General features: G+C 41.9%; 1 protein-coding gene across 2 annotated transcripts in view; it reads right to left on the bottom strand.

Annotated features, from left to right (window-relative positions):
- BASP1 (brain abundant membrane attached signal protein 1) overlaps positions 1-18996 on the bottom strand; it is a 53187-nt gene that overhangs the window by 19723 nt on the left and 14468 nt on the right. Inside the window, exon 1 of one of the 2 annotated variants that reach the window (XM_068931459.1) lies at positions 4664-4726. The exons of the other annotated variant lie outside the window; for it this stretch is intronic. The gene's annotated coding sequence lies outside the window, so the exon portion shown is untranslated. Of the gene's footprint in view, positions 1-4663; positions 4727-18996 lie in introns of those variants that run through there. 2 annotated transcript variants of the gene reach the window in all.

Here is an 18996-nt window from a genome sequence, read left to right as displayed (position 1 = left end):
CAGAGTTTAGAGTGTGTAAAGAGGTAATGAGACCCGAGAAAAGAGTGTTCTCCCTTATTCTTAGGAATAAATTTGGTATTGGAAAGGTGCAGCAAGCTTTCTCAACCTGGCCTGCCAATATGTGTCACTCCAGATCTGAAACTACCAATTTTAAAATAGAGTAAATGTCAGTCTGCATTCTCAGTTAGTTGCTGGCATTCCCGTTCAGGCTTGGGGATGTTATTGACCCTGTCGATCTGTGCCCACTCGCAGCTGACGGGTGTTCAGAAGCAACAGGAACGCATCGCAGAGCTGTCATTTTCCGGTTACGTCCCACTTGAGATGATGAGTGGCCTCGCAGCTCTGAAAGCGCCATGCTCCCTTGCTGATCTGGGAGACAATCAGCAACGGGGATCTCTATGCATGTTTATGGCATTGTGGGCCAAACAACCAGTCACAGCCTAAAACATCTCCCTGTACTGAAACGTCAATATGTAGATGAAGCCATTTGCCCACAGTAATTGTATGGATACCGCCAAGCTGTACTTTTGTTCTTGGAGCATGATACTCCTGGGAGGTTTCTATAGCACTAATAAGAGTCGCTCTCTAATCAGGTACTAGCATAAATTTGGCACAATAGGCTCATGGGATTTATTATTCCTATCTACCTCATCCCTTCCAAGATATAAAGGTTCAGCTGTACTTTAAACACAAGAAGACAAAATTGCAAGCTATCTCACCATTTTTTTGCCTACAAAACTGTTGGATTTTGCATCTCAGACGCATGTGAATTAGAAAAAACATGTCAAAATATTGTCAGAATATCATATTTGTGCCTGTATTTAGGATTTTTCATAAGATTTCATTCAAGGACCATTTATTCTTCTTTTTTCTTTCAAGCGACACTTTAACTCTATTCTCCAGAAATGTTATAGAACCCCGAAATATTAAGGCATGAGAGAACAGATTTGGACATTACAAATATATCTGCTGAGAAAAGCTCATATGTAGAATTTGTCGAAGGTACTGAGGAAAGTTAAAACCACAGATTTAACCAAAGACCTCTGTCCAGAGCAGGAGTTTTTGAAGTGTGAGGAATTAATGTAATTCACAGAATGAAGTTACTCACTGCAATTGTCCATGCTGAGCACGGTCTAACACCAAATTAGGAAAAGGTACAACCGGAAAAGGTTACTAAATTGGTCCTTATGCCTTTTGGGTTATTCAAGTTTTGCATAAGTATCTGGCAGAATGGTAGGCATCTCCATAGCCCCAGATATCAGCAATCATTTCAGGATGCCACTGCCAACTTTTGAGGTCAATCTGTGTAAATGTCGAAAAGGGAAACTGCTCTTACGTCCAGTAGAGTTTGGCAGCAAAGGATTTCCCTTCAGAGCATGCCTGCAAAAACGATGTCCCTTATCTGCCGTTACGACAGATACAGGAACATGACCGATTGCCTCCCTCCCACTTTCTTTCCTCTGTTTTTTTACCATGTTCCTCACTTAGGGAATATCCAGTAAATTAGTGTGCAGGGGAGTGCAGACCTGCACACAGAGAAGGCAAAGCATCCTCTGCTCCAGTCAAGACACCAAACTGATTTATATACAGGGTCAGTATGGTCCTTATGGCTGCTTAGCTGTTATGATATGGCCCCTCAGCTCCACGTTCAGCGTGTAAAGTGCCCAGTCCTCCTTCGCCTGGCACCAGTTAATATCCTCTCCCTGCTTCCTTTGCACAGGCATAAAAGAAAAGACTGCAGGGAAGACGTTTTCAGGTGAAAACGCACCAAGGATATTTACTTCTATACTTTGAGGAGGTGAGGAGAGGGGCAGGAGAGAGGACAGAAAACTAGATAAAAAGATAATACAGGAAATTTACCCTTCTTCGTGTTCAAAAGGAGTAAGAATAGGCTGCCACAAGTACAGCCATCACCTCTTTCTCATGGAGCCCCTGCACATAGGAAGTCCTCCCCACCCACAGCTCTACATTGGACAATGTCTCATTATGGTCGAGGCTGTGTGAAGGTCTCAGATGTTCTACTGACCTAGACGAGAAATGCATGGCATTAGCAAAAAAACAAAACAGCAAAACGGCCATCAACAAAAGCAATACTTCGCTTTCAGACTGGCAGTAGCAATTCCAAGGAGGGTACTGGGGCTCTGCATTAGTCTGGCCACAAGCCTGACTCACGAAACGTGTCACGCGTCACTGAGGCAGCGGCACAGTTTGAATGCATGCGACTAGAGCCAGCAAGACTCCAGGAGAAATTTAATAGGAAAGTGTATAGAAAAGGCAGTATAGTTAACTCATTCTTGGTAAGTAACTATTCAGTATCATCAGGTCAAGATGCATAGTAGACCAAGGAATCTGAGCAATCTGTATTTGCCACTACATTCAGTGGAAAAGGTGCAGAAAAACTGTTAAATGGTCATAGAAAACTTCTCACCTTGAGTTTAATTCAGAGCAGTTAGAAAATATGACAAGTTCAGTTATTCACCAGCAGGAAAAATTGGATTTATTCCTTTTAGTCTGTTTTAAGCAATATCTGAAATTACAGCAATAACCTATGTCTCTATTACTATTGTTAGAGTCATTTATATAGCTATAACTGCATAAACTGTATTTCTAGGCCAGAACTGATTTCTGGGCACGTTTCTCATGGGACACGACACTGGACAAAGAGGCATAACAAAAGGCACAATCTCTCATTCTTCACTGTCACATTCCGCTGTATGCCCCAATTTGGTTCATACATATCCTTTCATAAATTACCCTCCTTCTTCATTGCAAATGCACCTGCACTTTTATGAAACCCAGCTGTCAAGGACTTCAGCAACAAAGACATCCCAAAATTCTCCTAGTCTTAGGCATTTTCCTGTCCATTACGCCGCTTACGACATTAGAGTGATATTATATGAAATATGGCTGCCTCAGAGTATAGCTTTAACACTTTAAAATGGGAATGTAGTAAGAGTTAGAGTCCAAGAATCGTGCACTCAGTTCAGCTGGAAAACATACAAACATATTACAACTCAGTCTCATTAACAGAGTTCAGGGAAAGGGCATTGCTAAAAATGAAGAACAAATGTCTTGATTTACAGATCTACGCAGCATTTGCTGCAGTATGTTAAACAGTCACAGAAGTCATTTTTAATGCAACTTCTTTCAAGAGAAGCTCAGAATGATATTGCATTTGTGCTACTAAGGAGAAACCCAGAAAGGGCACATACAATATAAATCTTTGTGCTTTTACTGAAAGCTCATACCAGTGAAAGGTAATGAGATGGTATGTTGGTGTACAAAATTCTGCCCCAGTTACTTAAATCAATATCCTCGAACCTTGTCCTTCCTTTCTCATCACTACATGCCCAGCAACCAGCCTGCAGAAAGCCTGGGAGATGCCCTCAGCAGTGACTGAGTCACCCAAAGTACTGTATGTCAGCAGGTTTAAGAAACTTGAATTCATGCTTATATACAAGAGGGTATGATATCAAAAAATATACCTCCATATTTTCATAGCAGGCACATGCCAGGCCAGTTCTCAGCGGATACAAATCAGAGCACTGATTTGACCCATTTACGAGTAATAACCAGCTGCTCCATAGCAATCCTACTGGTTGTTGAATAAAGGCTTTTGATGGAGAATCAATAGCCTTTTGTGAAAGAGTTCTGCGTCAAAGTAATTTCTGTTGACCTGCTGCTCTACTGTTTCCAAAGATGCCTAAGCAAGTTCCTGCACCATGTTTTATTTCTCTTCTTTTGCAAAATTCCACGCAGCACAGAGCACATAACACAATTTAGTTTTCTCCCCCGTTGGAATGAAGGCAAGAGACTATTGAGTGTATTTACCATGATAAAATTGGATCATAATGCCTGTGTTTGACTGAAATGTGAGCTTCTTCAATTTAGGGCTGTGGGAGAAGAGCAGCAACTCCTTTCTTGAGTGCCCTCTGAGGGGCTGGAGAAGGCAAAAACTCCTTACGTGCTCAACAACTGGGGCAGTTGCCTGTGATACACGAGATTTAGTTTCAAGTTCCTGCTCTGCCTAATTCAGCGTGACCCAGAATAAAAAAAGCTCCATCTCGACACATACTTTGAACGCTGGGTCTCCTACAGCCCAATCTGTCCTTTAGCTAATGCGTACACCATGTGCAAGGCAGCCTTCCCTCTTCCAAGTACAGTAGAGTACCCTGGACAAGATGTCTATCTAGATGGAAAACTCTGAAAAAACACACACGTTACCGCAAAAAACAGTGCAATTAAATTTGATTTGAAGCACTACAGCCATCTCTGTTCAACACACTACTTTGGGGGGAGGAGGAAGGAGTGGATAGGGGCAAAACTGTGCAGCAGTTTTCTAGCTGCCAGGCAAGACCTCTCCCAACTCCATAGTATAAAAAACGATGGCACCAATCCAAATCTCTTCTTCCCCTGAATGCCAGTTTGTAATTCACTCTCTGGCAGAGAACTTGAGGTCTCATAAACAAGCAGTAAGGATTTGCTTTTTCCCTTTCTCACCTGAGGCTTTGAAGATATTAATCTCATTTTTACCCACATAAAAACTTCTCCAATTTTGGGCACAGCATTAGTTAACTTGCTGTTGCTATGTAGACAATCAGGAAAAGGCTCATAGGATTATAAGGATCATGTATCCATGGTGATTTTTAATAAGAAATCTTACTTGCAGTTGAATAGATGGAAGCAAGAAACAGAATCAGGCTTCATGGGTGATTTATTTTAATTCATCTCCTAGGAAGAAGGATATTTCTGTTACTGGTTTGATTTGAAGCCAGAAATTGCAAGCCTGGATCAAATTCTTGAGAATCAAACTCAACTACATTCTGCTTTCAGAAACTGGGAGAGTATGGCTATTTTTTTCATGACTATACCAGTCCTCTTTGCTAAATTGCTTGTAATTTGTTATGACAAGGTTTGACAGAGTCATGCTGTGAACAGCAATATCTACATTAGTATCTTTCTTACTTTCTTTTCCTGTAGCTTTCTGAAAGAGCAATATTTACGGTACTTCAGTTCCTCCCCAAGGCCACCAGTGCTCAGATAAAGTAGCCTAATACACATAGACCTAATTTCCACAGTCTTTCAGCAAGGCAAGGACAGGAATTTTGTAGCATATGTCAGGATGCCATGCAGAAAAAGAGAACTTTCATGGGTAGCTACATTTAAATTAATTAATTTGAGTGAGTGAGTGTGTGTGTTAGTGTGTGTGGAGATATGTATATCTCCACACACACATATGTATGTTCCACTAAGTATGAGCACCCTCTGCTTATGAAACTTCTTTTTGGATCAACTGCTTAACGTCCCTCATTTGCTGCTGTTGACCACTACGTTTTCTGAAGCACAAGAAAATTTATTGTTACCATTTATTTTAATGAGCTATTCTATCAAGCTATTTAAATTGCTCTTCCACCCCCCCCCACCCCCATATTATGTGAGATCTGGGTTAAACGAAGCATTTGCACAGGCCTCCCCCATGGGATCCCGTAGCTAAGCTGCCCAGCTGCAGGTGGGTCTTAAGCAGTGACGCTGTTTCTCATGCTAGAGAAGTTATTCCATTTCCACTTGGTTTCATGTTTTCTACAGCTATATTTTACTCAGTGTGATTCCTCAGTCAAGGAGGAAGAAAACCCAAGAAAACTGTCATGCACCAAGCTATGCCAACAAAGTAGAATTTGATGTAAAGATTGGAGAATGCAAAGAAAAGGGACTTGTTTGCCTTGAGATGGACTCAGTAGGAGGTAGATGCCGTGGTCATCACTTTAGGCTGAAAAGAGCCAAGCCCAGAACGGAAATGACGTTAAGTCTTCGGAGAAAAGGACTCTGACAAATGACAAATCAGGAACGCAATGTCTGCATTGTTTTTGCAGTGGCCAGTAGTGCTGTTCCCATAGCTACTGTATGTTGAGATGTATGATGTAGCTACAGCAACCGAGAGCCAAAGTCCATGTTCACTGTAAAATTCCTAAGATATTACTTATTCCTTCTGATGCCTTCTCCTAAATTTCTAAAAGAGGAAAAATTTAGGGTTAGCTTGTTCTTTGAATAAATTAAAATTATTCTAAAAATACTGAAAGAAATAGATCCCCTGCAAGCAACTGGAACTATAGTTTGCTCCCCTGGCGCAAACAAACTGCTACTTTCCATGATTTCCCTGTCCACACCAACTGGAGACCAATCCTATTTTGTTAAAAAGAGAGCTGGCACTGCATTACTTGATGAGTAATTTTTCACAGTCTGCAGCTCTGCCAGGTGACACCATTTTCAAGTCCAAAACCCATTCATTTATAAGTCAGTCCCTCCATCAGCTACATTTGGTTGTTTCTTATCTCCTTGGACGAACATTTCCTCTCTGCTACTATTTGGAAGTTATACTTTTACTCAGAAAATCTGCAAATTTTGGTGGCAATTCATTTGCCTCTCCTTAGCAGTGCTAATTCCCTACATAACTAAAATGGAAAGATAACGCTGAAATATTGTATCAAGCATAGAAATTTTGTCTCCAGCACAGAGTCTCTTAATCTTCAGCATGTTGTTTGCCATGCGATTGCCAACTGGATAATGTCTGGCAAGCCAAGGGCATGTTTTGTGATATGTATATACAAGCTAAACAGAAGAGAGTTTAAAGTTTAACCTACCATAATGATTTCTGATTTAATGCCCCAATTCAGCTCTCGCCAAAAACAATAGGAGTCGCGCTGAGGAGGATTTATGCTGGGCCTTAAGATGAACAGTTAGCACAACACTTAATTTCCTGAGTGCCCTACACAGGAATACGCCTGATGCCTGCAGAATTGCAATGTGAAGAGACCAACAAGAACCAGCACCTTGAGACCTGCTTAACTTTGCTTTGAAGCCGTAAAAAAACTGCTCTTTTTCAAAGCTCTACTGCTACACTCAAGTGGTCCACCTTCCCTGTAACTATAAAATGACTAAGCAACACTTTAGCCTTGATAGAGTGTAAATTAACCCATAACCCATTGATTAAAAAAGCAATGCAGCACTTTTGTATGTTAAAAAATCAACAATAGAATATTCTCGATTAGAAAAACCCAATCTTGGTGCTCAGAAATATTCCCACAACAGTCCAAAGGGCAGCAGACTCTCAGTTTAAATATTTCAAGTTTTAATAACAAAACATTTCTGCAAGCTTATAAATCCATGCGTGCCTCAACTGCCCAACATTTAGAGTGACATTGCTAATTTTAGTTTATGTGGACAGAAGAGAGGCTCAAGTAAATACCGGAGAGAAGTGTTTTTCCAAACGCTGCCTTTCTGCCAGTTCAGAATTTCTTGGCTTTGCAGAGGCTGTCAGTTAATGTCAATAGAAAAGGAGTTTCTTTTTTTCCTGTCCAGAAAAGGTATGGCACAGGTATACAAAAATTCCTCCTTCAGCAAGTGTCACTAGTCAACTTTTTTTTTTAAGTGAAAAAAGAATACAAACCCAGTCCAGATCTCACGTTTTTCAGAGGAGATGACCACAAATATTATGCGATATGTGTATTTTAGAGATGAGGCTTTTTTGCTTTCCCCCCCCTCCCCTGGCATTACACGGCCCTGCTCGCTCCCCAGGGCACAGCTTCAGAAAGAGGCAAGTCGCCCAAGCGAGCGCCGGCACACAGCACGCACGCCGACCACGCGCCAGCCCAGGATGAGCAACGTTGAACAGGAAGTGAAACTACTGCAACTTTGCAAGTTTTCAAACGCACAGCTGCATATAAATACAAGCGAGCTGAAACGTGGAAGGAAAGCAGAGTCGATAGGCTTCACGCAATGCGGTGAGAGGAAGAAAAACACACTGAAAAGCTGTGTTTTTGTAATCTGGGACATTTCTCCCCTGCAGATTGAAATCATCTCTGAGGTTACCTAAATGGGTTGGTGCATGTTCTAATATTTAAAGCAAATTTAGAAATCCCCTAATTTTGATCTAAAAACTTGGCAGTCGAACAGAGCAAGCCTCTGGGAGGTCATCAGGTAATCATTAACCTTGGTCATGCTGCCTTTGAAGTACTGCAGTAGAAGTCATTTAAACATCTAAGCATATCTCTCCGGTGGCATTTCCAGAGTCCTCAGTGTCCACAAGTGTGGGATCATTGTGGACTTTCCATGAATCAATAGGAAAAAAGCAAGATAAGCTGCTTTATATAAGCTTTACATACACATGTGCACACACACATGCACGCACGCATGCACACGTGCACCAGTAGAACTTTAACTAGAAGCAGGAACGACTTCCTAAAGGCTGTACCGAAATATTTAGCCCAACAGCTAAGGCCAATCTTAAAAAGGGTATGAGACAATCACATTTTTATCTTTATACTTATGAAATTCTACCTGCATTCCAGGATAGTCTTAAGCATGTTTCGTACAAGCCCGAGCAAAGGAGAAAGGAAACTCAGTGGGCATGCAGTCTGTAGCTTCCAGGACTACCCAGAAACTGGCTCGCACATCAATTTTCACATCATATTCTGCAAGAAGGCATGAACTGGGTGACCAGCAGTGCCTTTTCTTCAAGCTGTGTGTGTTCTGTAAAGCTTATAACTAACTACTGTAAGTTCTCCCTTCCTCCTCTGGTTTTAGCTTTTTCTATTGACAGAAAGACTTTGAAACGATGAGTCCCCATATAACAGAGAGCAAGCTGAGGCTCCAGAGAAACATCAGCTCTGTTCCTGCATGCCTGCCACTGCAAGAAGATAAAGACAGGAACGCTGAGTAAATACAGCTATTTCAATATGATTGACAAACTCTGTAAAAGTACAAAGCCAGAAAATAATTGGATGTGGGATAGTCCCAGGCATGCTAAGAGAAAGGAGTGCCATTGTTATTTCTTCCTGAGAAGAAGATTTCCATCTTTCTAGAGATGGAAATCAACCTGGTGAATTGGTTTCCAGCACCAAGAAGGCAATCTAAGAACTAGTAAGTCTAATAAGACGAATAACAGTGAACAAACCATAAACTATGAGTATCCTCAAAACACTGCCAAGATTCTGGTTTTGTGAAATTTAAAATTTATTTTAAAAAAGAAATTCCCTAAATTCAAGAGGAGTAAGTACAAAATGCCACTCTGTGGCAGAGGTGCCATTTTACTGTTAAAAACAGTTACGCTTTTTCCTCCACTGCACATAATAAATATGCCAGATCCAAGATTAGAATTCCTACACTCTTCATTAAATTTGCTGCTTAAATTTTACTCTCTCATCCCTGTGATAACTTAACAAGGCTGCCTACCAATCTGAATGGTGCATTCTGGTGTGAGCAGCATAAACAGCGCCTTCTCTCAGTAGCACATGGGACTCTCATTTCAGCAACACAGACTCAATGCAACAATCTCAAAGAGAGCAAAAGTATTTCTAATAGCATGACCACCCAGGGCAGAGTGAAATACTTCATAGATAGAGCCAACTTTACAGCTTCCATCCTACATTTGTTATAAGAAATGCAGTATCTTCTAGGCCACCTGCACTAGCAGAGAGAGGATGTTTTGCTTGCAAGGACCTCAGCACCACAACACGATTTGATGAATATTTCAGGGCTGCTCAAGCAAACCTTCATCATGCTCTGATTATTGTGTCAAAAAAGAAGCTTACATATGTATAATGAAGATTGAGGTATAAACAGTAGGTGGCCTGCACCCAGTCAGTAAAACTAGCACTCAGCAAGAGAAATCTGCAAATGCAAGATTCAGCATGGAAGATCAGGCCAACACTACTTATCTCAGTAGACTGGATGTAGTTTAAAAGACGGTTGAAATTTTCAGTGATTCAGCTTATTCCCTGTTCAATTAAAAAAATGAAATAAAAACGTAAAACAGCGATATGGACAATAGTCAATCAGTATTATTTCAAAGGAGTCAGTCAGGCCATCTTGTCCAAACAGAACTTTGCTCAGACAGCTCCATATTTTTTATTTCTTCAGCTTGCATGCACTGATAGGATACAAAGTCCTTAAAGAGTCAGCTGGATCCAAAGAGAAGAGATCCACTGTTTACAGTGAGTGGTCTAAAGTGACTGCAGGAAAACTCATTAATACTTGACAGGGGCAGCAGTGAGATGGTCACGGAATGGAAAGGAAAAGGATTAGGAGTTCCTGATGAGGGTAAAGTCATTAATTTCTAAGGGTGTATCCTGAAAGGCAAAAAGCAAAAGTTGTAGCTGAAAATATCCAGTTGAAGAGCAGTAACGTATGTCCTAAGAAATGAGAGTAGGAAAGGTTCGTAACAGATCTGAAGAGATCTGTTATGCCAAGAGATGACTAGTCCAATACATTTCCTATATTTTCATCTGTATTTGCAATGCAAAAACTCAGGAGGTTCATGCAGCAGAACAGGACTGAGCAAATTCAGGTCTCCCCACAAGCCTGTGAAACTTTATTATGTAAAGTTCTTTTTATTTTACATATTCAAATTATTCACTACTTCCAACATATGAAGCCCATAAGAAATTTTCTAAGTATTTAAATGAAGATACTTGCAGATAAAATGAATGATTTGCTCTAGCAGAACAGCTAATCCAGAGGATGAAACTTCTGCTTTGAGGTATTCATTTGCAAAATACATAACTGTCTGTGGGAGGGAAAGGGGCTTTTCTCACAGAATTTCTTAACCCGTAAGAGAATTTCAACTAAGTGCTGCTGAAGAAGTGTCTAGTGGCCAATGAACAAAAAGCAGCCACTTGCTCAAGGCTGCCCTCCACTTGTTCAGGTGTTTGGTACGTCCCTACGGCGTTCCATTCATTTCCATACCCTCCAGTGGAAAAACTAATGCCATAAAATTCAGACCATATGAGCGAGCAATTCAAGATAAACACGAAGTTGGGAAAGAGCAGTATTTTTGGAGATACCACAGGTACATAAAGGAATCCTTGCCAGCTGGCAGACCTGGAGCCAGAACAAACTACGCTGTCCCCCGGCGCAAGGCTTTGGCAAGCGCGGCAGGGCAGTCACCTTTCCCGTGAGCGAGCGCCAGGCAGGGGCTCGCCAGCACTGCACCCCGTGAGCAGGGAGCCCAGAGTGGGAGGCAGGACGAGCAGAGCCGAGCGCAAGGGGAGCCCACGGGGCAGGGGACAAGCGCTAGCAGGAAGCAGGCGCCACAGGACCCCAAAGGGAGAACAAGGGTGGGAATTAACTTTGAGGAAAAACCCTGAAAGGCAAAGATAGACATGTTAAGGAATTACGGGAGGAAGGAGGAAACTGCACTACCAGGAGTGCCTGCCTAATGGTAGAGACATCCCCAGTGTGGGAACATGGACGTGCAGTGCCGGACAGGGCAAACAGGACCCTACGGTGACCGGAGCAGAATATGTGCTGGGCTGAGAGCCAGGGAAGCATCTTCGCTATCTGCTTTTGGTTTAGGGGCGGAGGGAGGAAGAGAAAAGGGGAGGAAGGTCGTTCAAGGCAACCAGGCAATCCCCTAATTCATACAGCCAGACCTGAATCTTTGCCCCAGTCTCCATAATGAGCAAGGTGAGTGCTTGCGCCCACGTGCTGCCTCCCGAAGGGCTGCAGAAGGCTGCATCAGGATTCGTGAGGGCTCAGGGGCAGCTGGATTCAAGGAGTCCTGCACCAACTTCTACCAAACCTGTCGCATCTGTTTTTCCCTTCCCCTTATCTGTGGATTCTGCTACCACAGCTGGTAAAGAATTGCCCATTACGCTGGTCCAGTCCCAGAACAACTGCCCAAGGGGAGCAGAGGTGACACAGTCCCCCACAGTGCAAAAAATAACCCACACTAGCAGAGAGCAATGGATTAAATTCAGGCACATGGTTCATCTATTTTTCCATCCGCTTGAGTACGTATCTAACTCTATTAACATGGAGATTCCAGTCACTACTGTAGTGGGCTACGGTTTGAAGTCATTCCAGAATATTCTTGCTTTTTTTTTCCCCCTAATGGGAAAATCTCACAAAAAAAGGCTCAATTTTAAGAAAACACATTGATTCTTTTATGTTCTCAAGGACTTGGCAAGCAGGCCAATTTGGCAAGCACGGTCATGGTCAGGCAGCAGCCTGCAAGTTTATGGACACAGAGGCCAACGACATAAGACACATATATTCTGCATCGCAGCTGCGTGCTACTGAATTTCCACAGCGGGTCAGTGACTCAGTTGCATAAACAGTGGAAGTAAGAGCTCACATCATGCCCAGCACAGGGGATCTATTAATAAAATAAACCCACATTGGGGATGAAAAATCAAGAGTTGGCTAAAGGCAAGTAAAGAAGGCTCTCTGGCTTAGGAGATGGCATAGATCAGAGTTTAAAGTTACTAGCTCCAGTTAACGTGGCTTAAATCAATCTTCGGTATCGGCAGCTTTTTGCAACATCATGTATTGCTTCATTGAGCACATGATATATTAGGATTGCAGTTATACAAAGAGGAAAGGCAGCACCTCACAGAATCTGATTGTAGCTCACACTTTGAATCTTTGCTTTGAAGGAGTCCTCAGGTTTAAATCTCTGGGGAGTCTGTTTAAATCTCTGGGGAGTCTGAGGTGGGATAACTGTGGGCATCTCGCCTGGGCATCCAGGTATCGTCTACTAACTATCTTCAGCGGATAATTTAGAGCCGTGAAGAGCTTAGCTTTCTCCTCCAATGGCTTGCATCAAGGTTCTTAATTTAGGCATTTAACTTAATTTCTTAAGCTACTCAGAAGTGCAACACTACATGGTCATTTTTTATAAAATCGGCAGAACAGAGCAGAGTCTTCCCTTACACAGTAATGCTGTTGTTATAGTGCACTACTAGCCCTTCCTCGTAAGGGCCATCACACGTAATGAACTCAGGCATCAAAATATCATATAGCCCAGGCATATACTTGTAGCTGAATTCAAAAGCTGCTGACAACATTTAGGCGACAATTCCCTTTTAAGATTTGCATCAAACTCCAGGGATGAAGAGAAGCAGGAAGAGTTAAAGCATCCTCTCTAAGAGTTAAGCTGAATATCTCGATCTGCTGTCTTGTAATGACTTGTTGCTTGGCCTAGCAGTTTGTTTCCGAAGGCAGGGTTTCGTTTGTTGTCTAGGAAATAAAATTGCAGGTGCCAGTGTCTTACTTTCTTAGTAGTTCCCTATAAGAACATAATACAGTTTTCCCAGAAACATGGTCAAGAAATTTCACATTGCCACACTTTGTCACAGTGTATCCTTAAATAGTACCTGCAAGATATGCTCTAAAGTCTGAAGTGCTCCACTATTGTTTAGGCAGCACCTAGCTGAAAAACAAAACGTAATCCGATCTTTGTTACATTGGCAATCTGCACGATGCCCCTCTTTGGCTACTTCATGCGTTGTTCTATGCAAACAACTGGACAGTTTGTCTGGGAGTAGAAATATTTTGTATAGTGAGAAAATGGTCTTATTTTTCATTTTCTTTCAATATGACATGAGGAAATTCTTTCTGAAGCACTGCAAATTACATGTAGGCCTAAAATGGAAACTTGAAACGGTGTTCCAAGTAAAAGAGGAAAAAGTCTCAAAATAATGAATTTTCCATGCGTTGCTGCATCTGATCGGTTGCATTAATCCCACTATACCAGAAGCATTACACCTTCTCACCTCCCAACACTGCACATATTTTAGGCATGAGAAAATCAAACTCAAGTAACATGGAGAAATTATAAGCTCCTTAAGACAAGCGTTTCAAGAGTCTTCTCAATCACGCTTGTAGCAGTGCTAAGTTTGGAGGTCTTGTTCTTGGCTTAAGCTGGCACTAATGACTGATTTAACTTCACTATTCAGATTTTTTTTAATTTCACTGTTTGAGTACTTCATAGGAGAAACATTTGTACAAAATCTGCCCTTGTTACGTACGACAATGCACACAGGCCAGTTGTTGAGGCCAGCAATACCCCTGCAGCAATGCTTCACTGCTAGACTGTGGAAACAGCCGAGCAACCCAAATGAACCCAGAATTTGAAGGGAGCGCTCTTTATGTCCCTCTAATTGGGTGGACACATCAATCCTCGTTAGAGCACCTCAGTGAATCATTTGTTGTTTACTGAGGCATGTGCTGGACGAGTCCACTGGCATGCTTTCAAGGGTCACAGGGGAGCCTCTCCCATTGAAATTAAAAATCAAGTTGTCTTTAGCAGATTTTTAATAAAACATGATTTCCATTTGACCCATATCAGAAGCTCACTTTGTTGAGATTTAGAAAGAAAGGTTTGTCCTTGCAAAAGAGCACAAGGGGCCGTTTCTGTCATGATTACAGATCATTAGCACTGGAGTTTCAGCTCAAGGTTAATACAGGTTCTTCCTCTTCTCAAGAAGTTCTCAGACAGCCACTTTTCTTCCTCCAAGAGGCAGCAGGGGCTGTTACAGTCACCAGAGCCTTTTTAATGCATGGATTTTCGACCCCACTTGCATTAGGTAGCAAGCTGGGGTGTTCCTCTGCCTCACCAGCCACACGTTCGCACGAGACCATCCGCAATGCAGATGCATCCAGCCTAACTTTAAAGCTTGCCAGGCCAGGTACTCATGGCTGCATGAGATACAGCTGCCCACAGCTCAGTGTGGCCAACCATTGGCATAGGCAGGGACTTTCAAGGCAGCTTTTAAGGCAGCAGTGCAACTATGTCGCTTGCCCGGCAGGGCTAGCATGAAGTCCTGCAATCACAGCCCCTCACATCCCTAAATATAATAATATATAATAATAATAATAATAATGCACGTAGCATAATTCAGGTGGGAAGCCAGAGAGCTTCATCTGATCACAACTTCATTCTGAAACGCTGCTCATCAAATAGAGTTTTAGCCTGTTCTCTTTGACGATTTCTAGTACGGGTACCAGGGATGCTACACTTAGCCATATACTTCTTGTTATCTGAATATAAGTTACATCACACCTTTTACAAGCTTAAATTCTTGAGTCCAGGATGAGTTTGTTTAATGGAGGTAGAACCATTAAAAAACAGGGGTTAGTTCCCTATAACAGAGGGAACCCTGGTTTGCTATAAACAGTATTTTTACTGACCATTTGTGCTGAAGGACAGACTGACTCCGGAGCCATTCACATTTATATTAGAAAGTCAGTCTCTATAATGCCATTCATTTGTATAAAAGCTGTCCAAATGTAATGTAGTGGGATCTGTGCCATTACTGCAGTCTCTCATGTCGCCACCTTACAATTACACACATCCAGTTACCTAAGGTTGAAGTTAATAGAGACCACTAGCTTTTACAGGTGTTTCTAATGCTCCGTGCACAAAATCGCAGATTCATAATAAGATAAACCCCATACGGTTAGCACTGACTTTTTAAAATGCTATTTCTATTCAAAATTTAAAAGGAGGAAACAAGGACGCTTAATACTCCAGGCGACAAACGCTGAAACGAGCACTGGGCCATTTGCTTGGAAAGCAGAAGCGCGAGGCACGGAGCCGTGCAACACGCTGATACTTGCGTTAGCGGAAACAGGAGGGAAAATGCATGGGAAATTCTGCAAGAAGCAGAAAACTTTCTCCGAAGGATAAAACTAGCTTCCGCAGAGCGTCCCTATGAACGTGGCTGCGGCGCTGCTGGTGACAGGGCTAACTCTGGCACTCGCTAAAGTACCCAATGCACGGCATATCCCTGCTTTGCTGGCTGCTGTATAAACTAGCAGAACGCTGTAGATCTGCAGCTGTGGCTCTGCTGGGTTAGGACATGCCCAGCTGGTGTCCAGTTCCAGACAAAATCAGAAAAGAAATTCATCTGCAGTCGATTTCCCCCAAATCCTATCAGTAGTCCTTTCCTCTTACAGTGTTGATTCAGGACATGGTAGAAAACACTTCTCAGCGAGTGTTCAGGAAGCCGGAAGGAGCTTGTGAGTTACTGTATGAAAAGTTAATGTAATAAGCGGGCTCGCCTCGTAAAAAACGGCTTTACACAAGAATAACGCGCTTACCTCACTGTCCTGACAAACTGTCTTACGTTTGGCTAACAGTCCTAACTCCCCTGCCCACGAGCAAGTTTTGCAGTTTTCCTACAGCCAAATGCCTGACACAGCTGACGTAACTGCAAAAGACTGTACAAACTGAAGCCCAGTTTCATAGCCAGCCCATAGGTACGCTAAGTCAAAACAACACATATGCATAAATTATGCTTAACAGCTATCTACAGGATATGACATTTCATAAAAAATGCTTCCTAAAAAAGTTCCTTTTTTACAGTATATAGGGTTTCTTAAACCAGCCCCAGTGAAGCAATTTGTTCCGTGTAACACGTTTTGATGGCTGCTTTACTGATCTAATTCTATCAAGTAGTATAATCTGTAGTCTCAATGACCTACTTTGCAATGGGAATCAGGAATTATAGATGAAACCGTTGAGCTAAATATCCTTTATCTTTTGAAGCAAAACTATGAGTGGCTCTTCTAATAACAAAAATAAGAGCTCCTTTGAAGAGATTATAAATATGTATTAGGAATTAAGATTTTAGTCCCCATGATTAAAACTGATGGAAATCCCCCCAGCTCCCTCCAGCTGGCATTAAATGAGCATTAAGAAGCACTTGAAAGTAGGAACCCAAGTTTCCCAAGGAACCCAGTCCAATATAATAGTTTTATCATTACAATCTACTCACTATTTTTAATATTTGAATCAAAAGACAACATTAAGCAAGAATTTAGTGCGCTTTCTGTAGCTCCCTTGCAGGGCCAGGATCACAATATCCCATAAGATGTCTGGCTTCTGCCCAAGGCCCAGAAGCATCAGATGCTCAGAGGCATTTCTTTACTCTTTCTACCACTTTATAGTTACTCACACCGGAGTTTTACCTATTATTCTCAATGCAGAGGTAAACAAAAGGATCAGGCTATAAGCCATAAGGGTTATTACTTGCTTTCACATGAATCAAAACACCTTAAAAAAACACAAAAAGGAAGCCTTAAGGTATAAGTGAGTCTTAATTTATACGAAACAGATACCGATGTAACAGATGTAGAGGGTCATTATAGCTCACAGTCTGAGTGAACTCACTTCTGATTTCCAGCACTGGAAGGCCACCGTAAATTCAGACTTACAGTGACTTTAGAGCAGAATTCAATCCTGGGCACTCAGATCATTCACTTATTAGCTTTTAAAACAAAAAACATTTTCCTGGAAAATTTCACCATCGGTTTTAATTAGCCAGAGTGTATGCAATTTTTTTTAAAATCCCATAATGTGATGTTTCCATGTTCTAGTCATAAGACGGAAAGTCTTAAAACGTGCTTTTAGATTAAAAACATGCTTACATGGTTAACATTAAAAATCATTAAAGCCATGCAGTGAAGGTGCAGTTGGGCGATATAACTGAGCCAAATTAGGTAGCTCGCTGCGTCCAAATGGGACGGGCCCACTGCCCGCTCCCCCTCCCTTGCAGCTAGTTTCTCCTGGCGGCTCCCTTGGTAAGGTGATTCAGCTCACTAAGCTGGGAGAAAATAAGCCCAGCCACAAAATAAAAACAAAACCCAAACAAGTAAACAGGGGAGGGCAAGTGGCAAGCCCACCTCTTGCAGCAGCAAAGAGCTGTTGAATCAGCTCAGCTGTCCTAACCATGGAGGTGGCAGTAGCTATCACCCCAGATGGAACTGGGCTTCAGAGACGTGAAAGAGCCTTGAGACTACAACGTGAAATCCAAATGGGTCACTATTTTCACCCTAGGGGTTTTGCCTCTAAATTAAAGCAGAGCAGGACGAGCTCTCTGGTTAACATCCATGCCAGGCATGGACGGACACCTAGGGATTTGAACACCTTCCAGAAACTCTTACAAATGAATACTGAAAAATGGCAGAATGGGAAGGCATTTAATTTATGAATTCAAACAAAGACACTAACCTTAAACTAGAGCTGCATGGGAAACGGCTTTCCAAGCCCTCAAAAGTCTGGCATTTGGGGTAATTTTATATGACCTTTCACTGTCAAACAGACAGCCAAAGAATTACTCACAGGTATTAGCCCTTTGCTTAAAGAGAGCCACTTCACGTGTAAAAGAGCACGCTTCAAGTATTTTCTCTGTTCAGTTCAGAGCTGAAACTCAGCTTTCAGCACACCAGCACTGAAAAACTCTGACCACAGATGCTCTCTTGCCAGTCGGTGGGTCATACAGCGTGGGGCAACCATTAGTAGAGGCTGACACTGACCTAACCTTAGCGGACAACAGGCTGCTGAATATGTTACTTATTTGCTTTACAGTCAAGAGAGAGAAGTCCAATTCCCTAGCTGGAATCAGTGAGAGCAGAAATCTGAACCTTGACTACCCACGTGGGTGGCTTATACATTAAATGATTAACTAGCCCAAAGTGGGGAAGTCTGTCCTTTATTTCCTCCAGAAATCAAAACCTGCATGATTATTCCTAGGGGAGTGGAGCTGCAAGAATTCAAACGTTTTCCAGCATGAAGATCCTCACCCTGCTCCGCTGTCATGTTCCAAATCTCAAACTTTTTTATTACAATCTTTTCTAAAAAGTAAAAAATAATAATTGTAAAGTCCAAAGCACTGTTCAGCAGTTGAAACTGCTGATAGGATTTTTTTTAAACTTCCCTCCTATCAATGTTACACTTCTCATTTGGTGAAACAATGCATAGGATGTGGCACTATAGAGGAAGCTACCAAATCTACTAAAATACACTCACGTTTTAAATAATGCACACTATAGTCACTGCAACAAGTTCTCTTATTGCTGCACACCCTCAGGATGCGTTACTAACAGGCATGTGATATATGCCTTTTTTAACACTAACACTTGTTAGTCCCTAGGCTATGCACACTATTGGGTATTTTAGGTCTTAAACCTCAAAACTCTACAAACTGTAGTCTTTAGGAAGTGGATATTTACCTTATGGTAGGAAATGGAAATGTTTTTACTATCCCAGTGTTGCAGATAGGAGTCTCAAGAGCATACTTTAATCCTGAAATACAAACTTGAGGGTTGATTTTAAAGTTCATGCTTATTTTCATTGGCCTGTCTCTTAAGTAGAAAAGGTTTTGGTAGAAGCATGCTAATTATGTCAGCCATATCTGGTTTATACATATCAGATAT

Source organism: Struthio camelus, chromosome 2 (genome assembly GCF_040807025.1).
Source record: "Struthio camelus isolate bStrCam1 chromosome 2, bStrCam1.hap1, whole genome shotgun sequence".
Classification (NCBI taxonomy): domain Eukaryota; kingdom Metazoa; phylum Chordata; class Aves; order Struthioniformes; family Struthionidae; genus Struthio; species Struthio camelus.
This window is presented reverse-complemented; position numbering and strand designations above follow the sequence as displayed.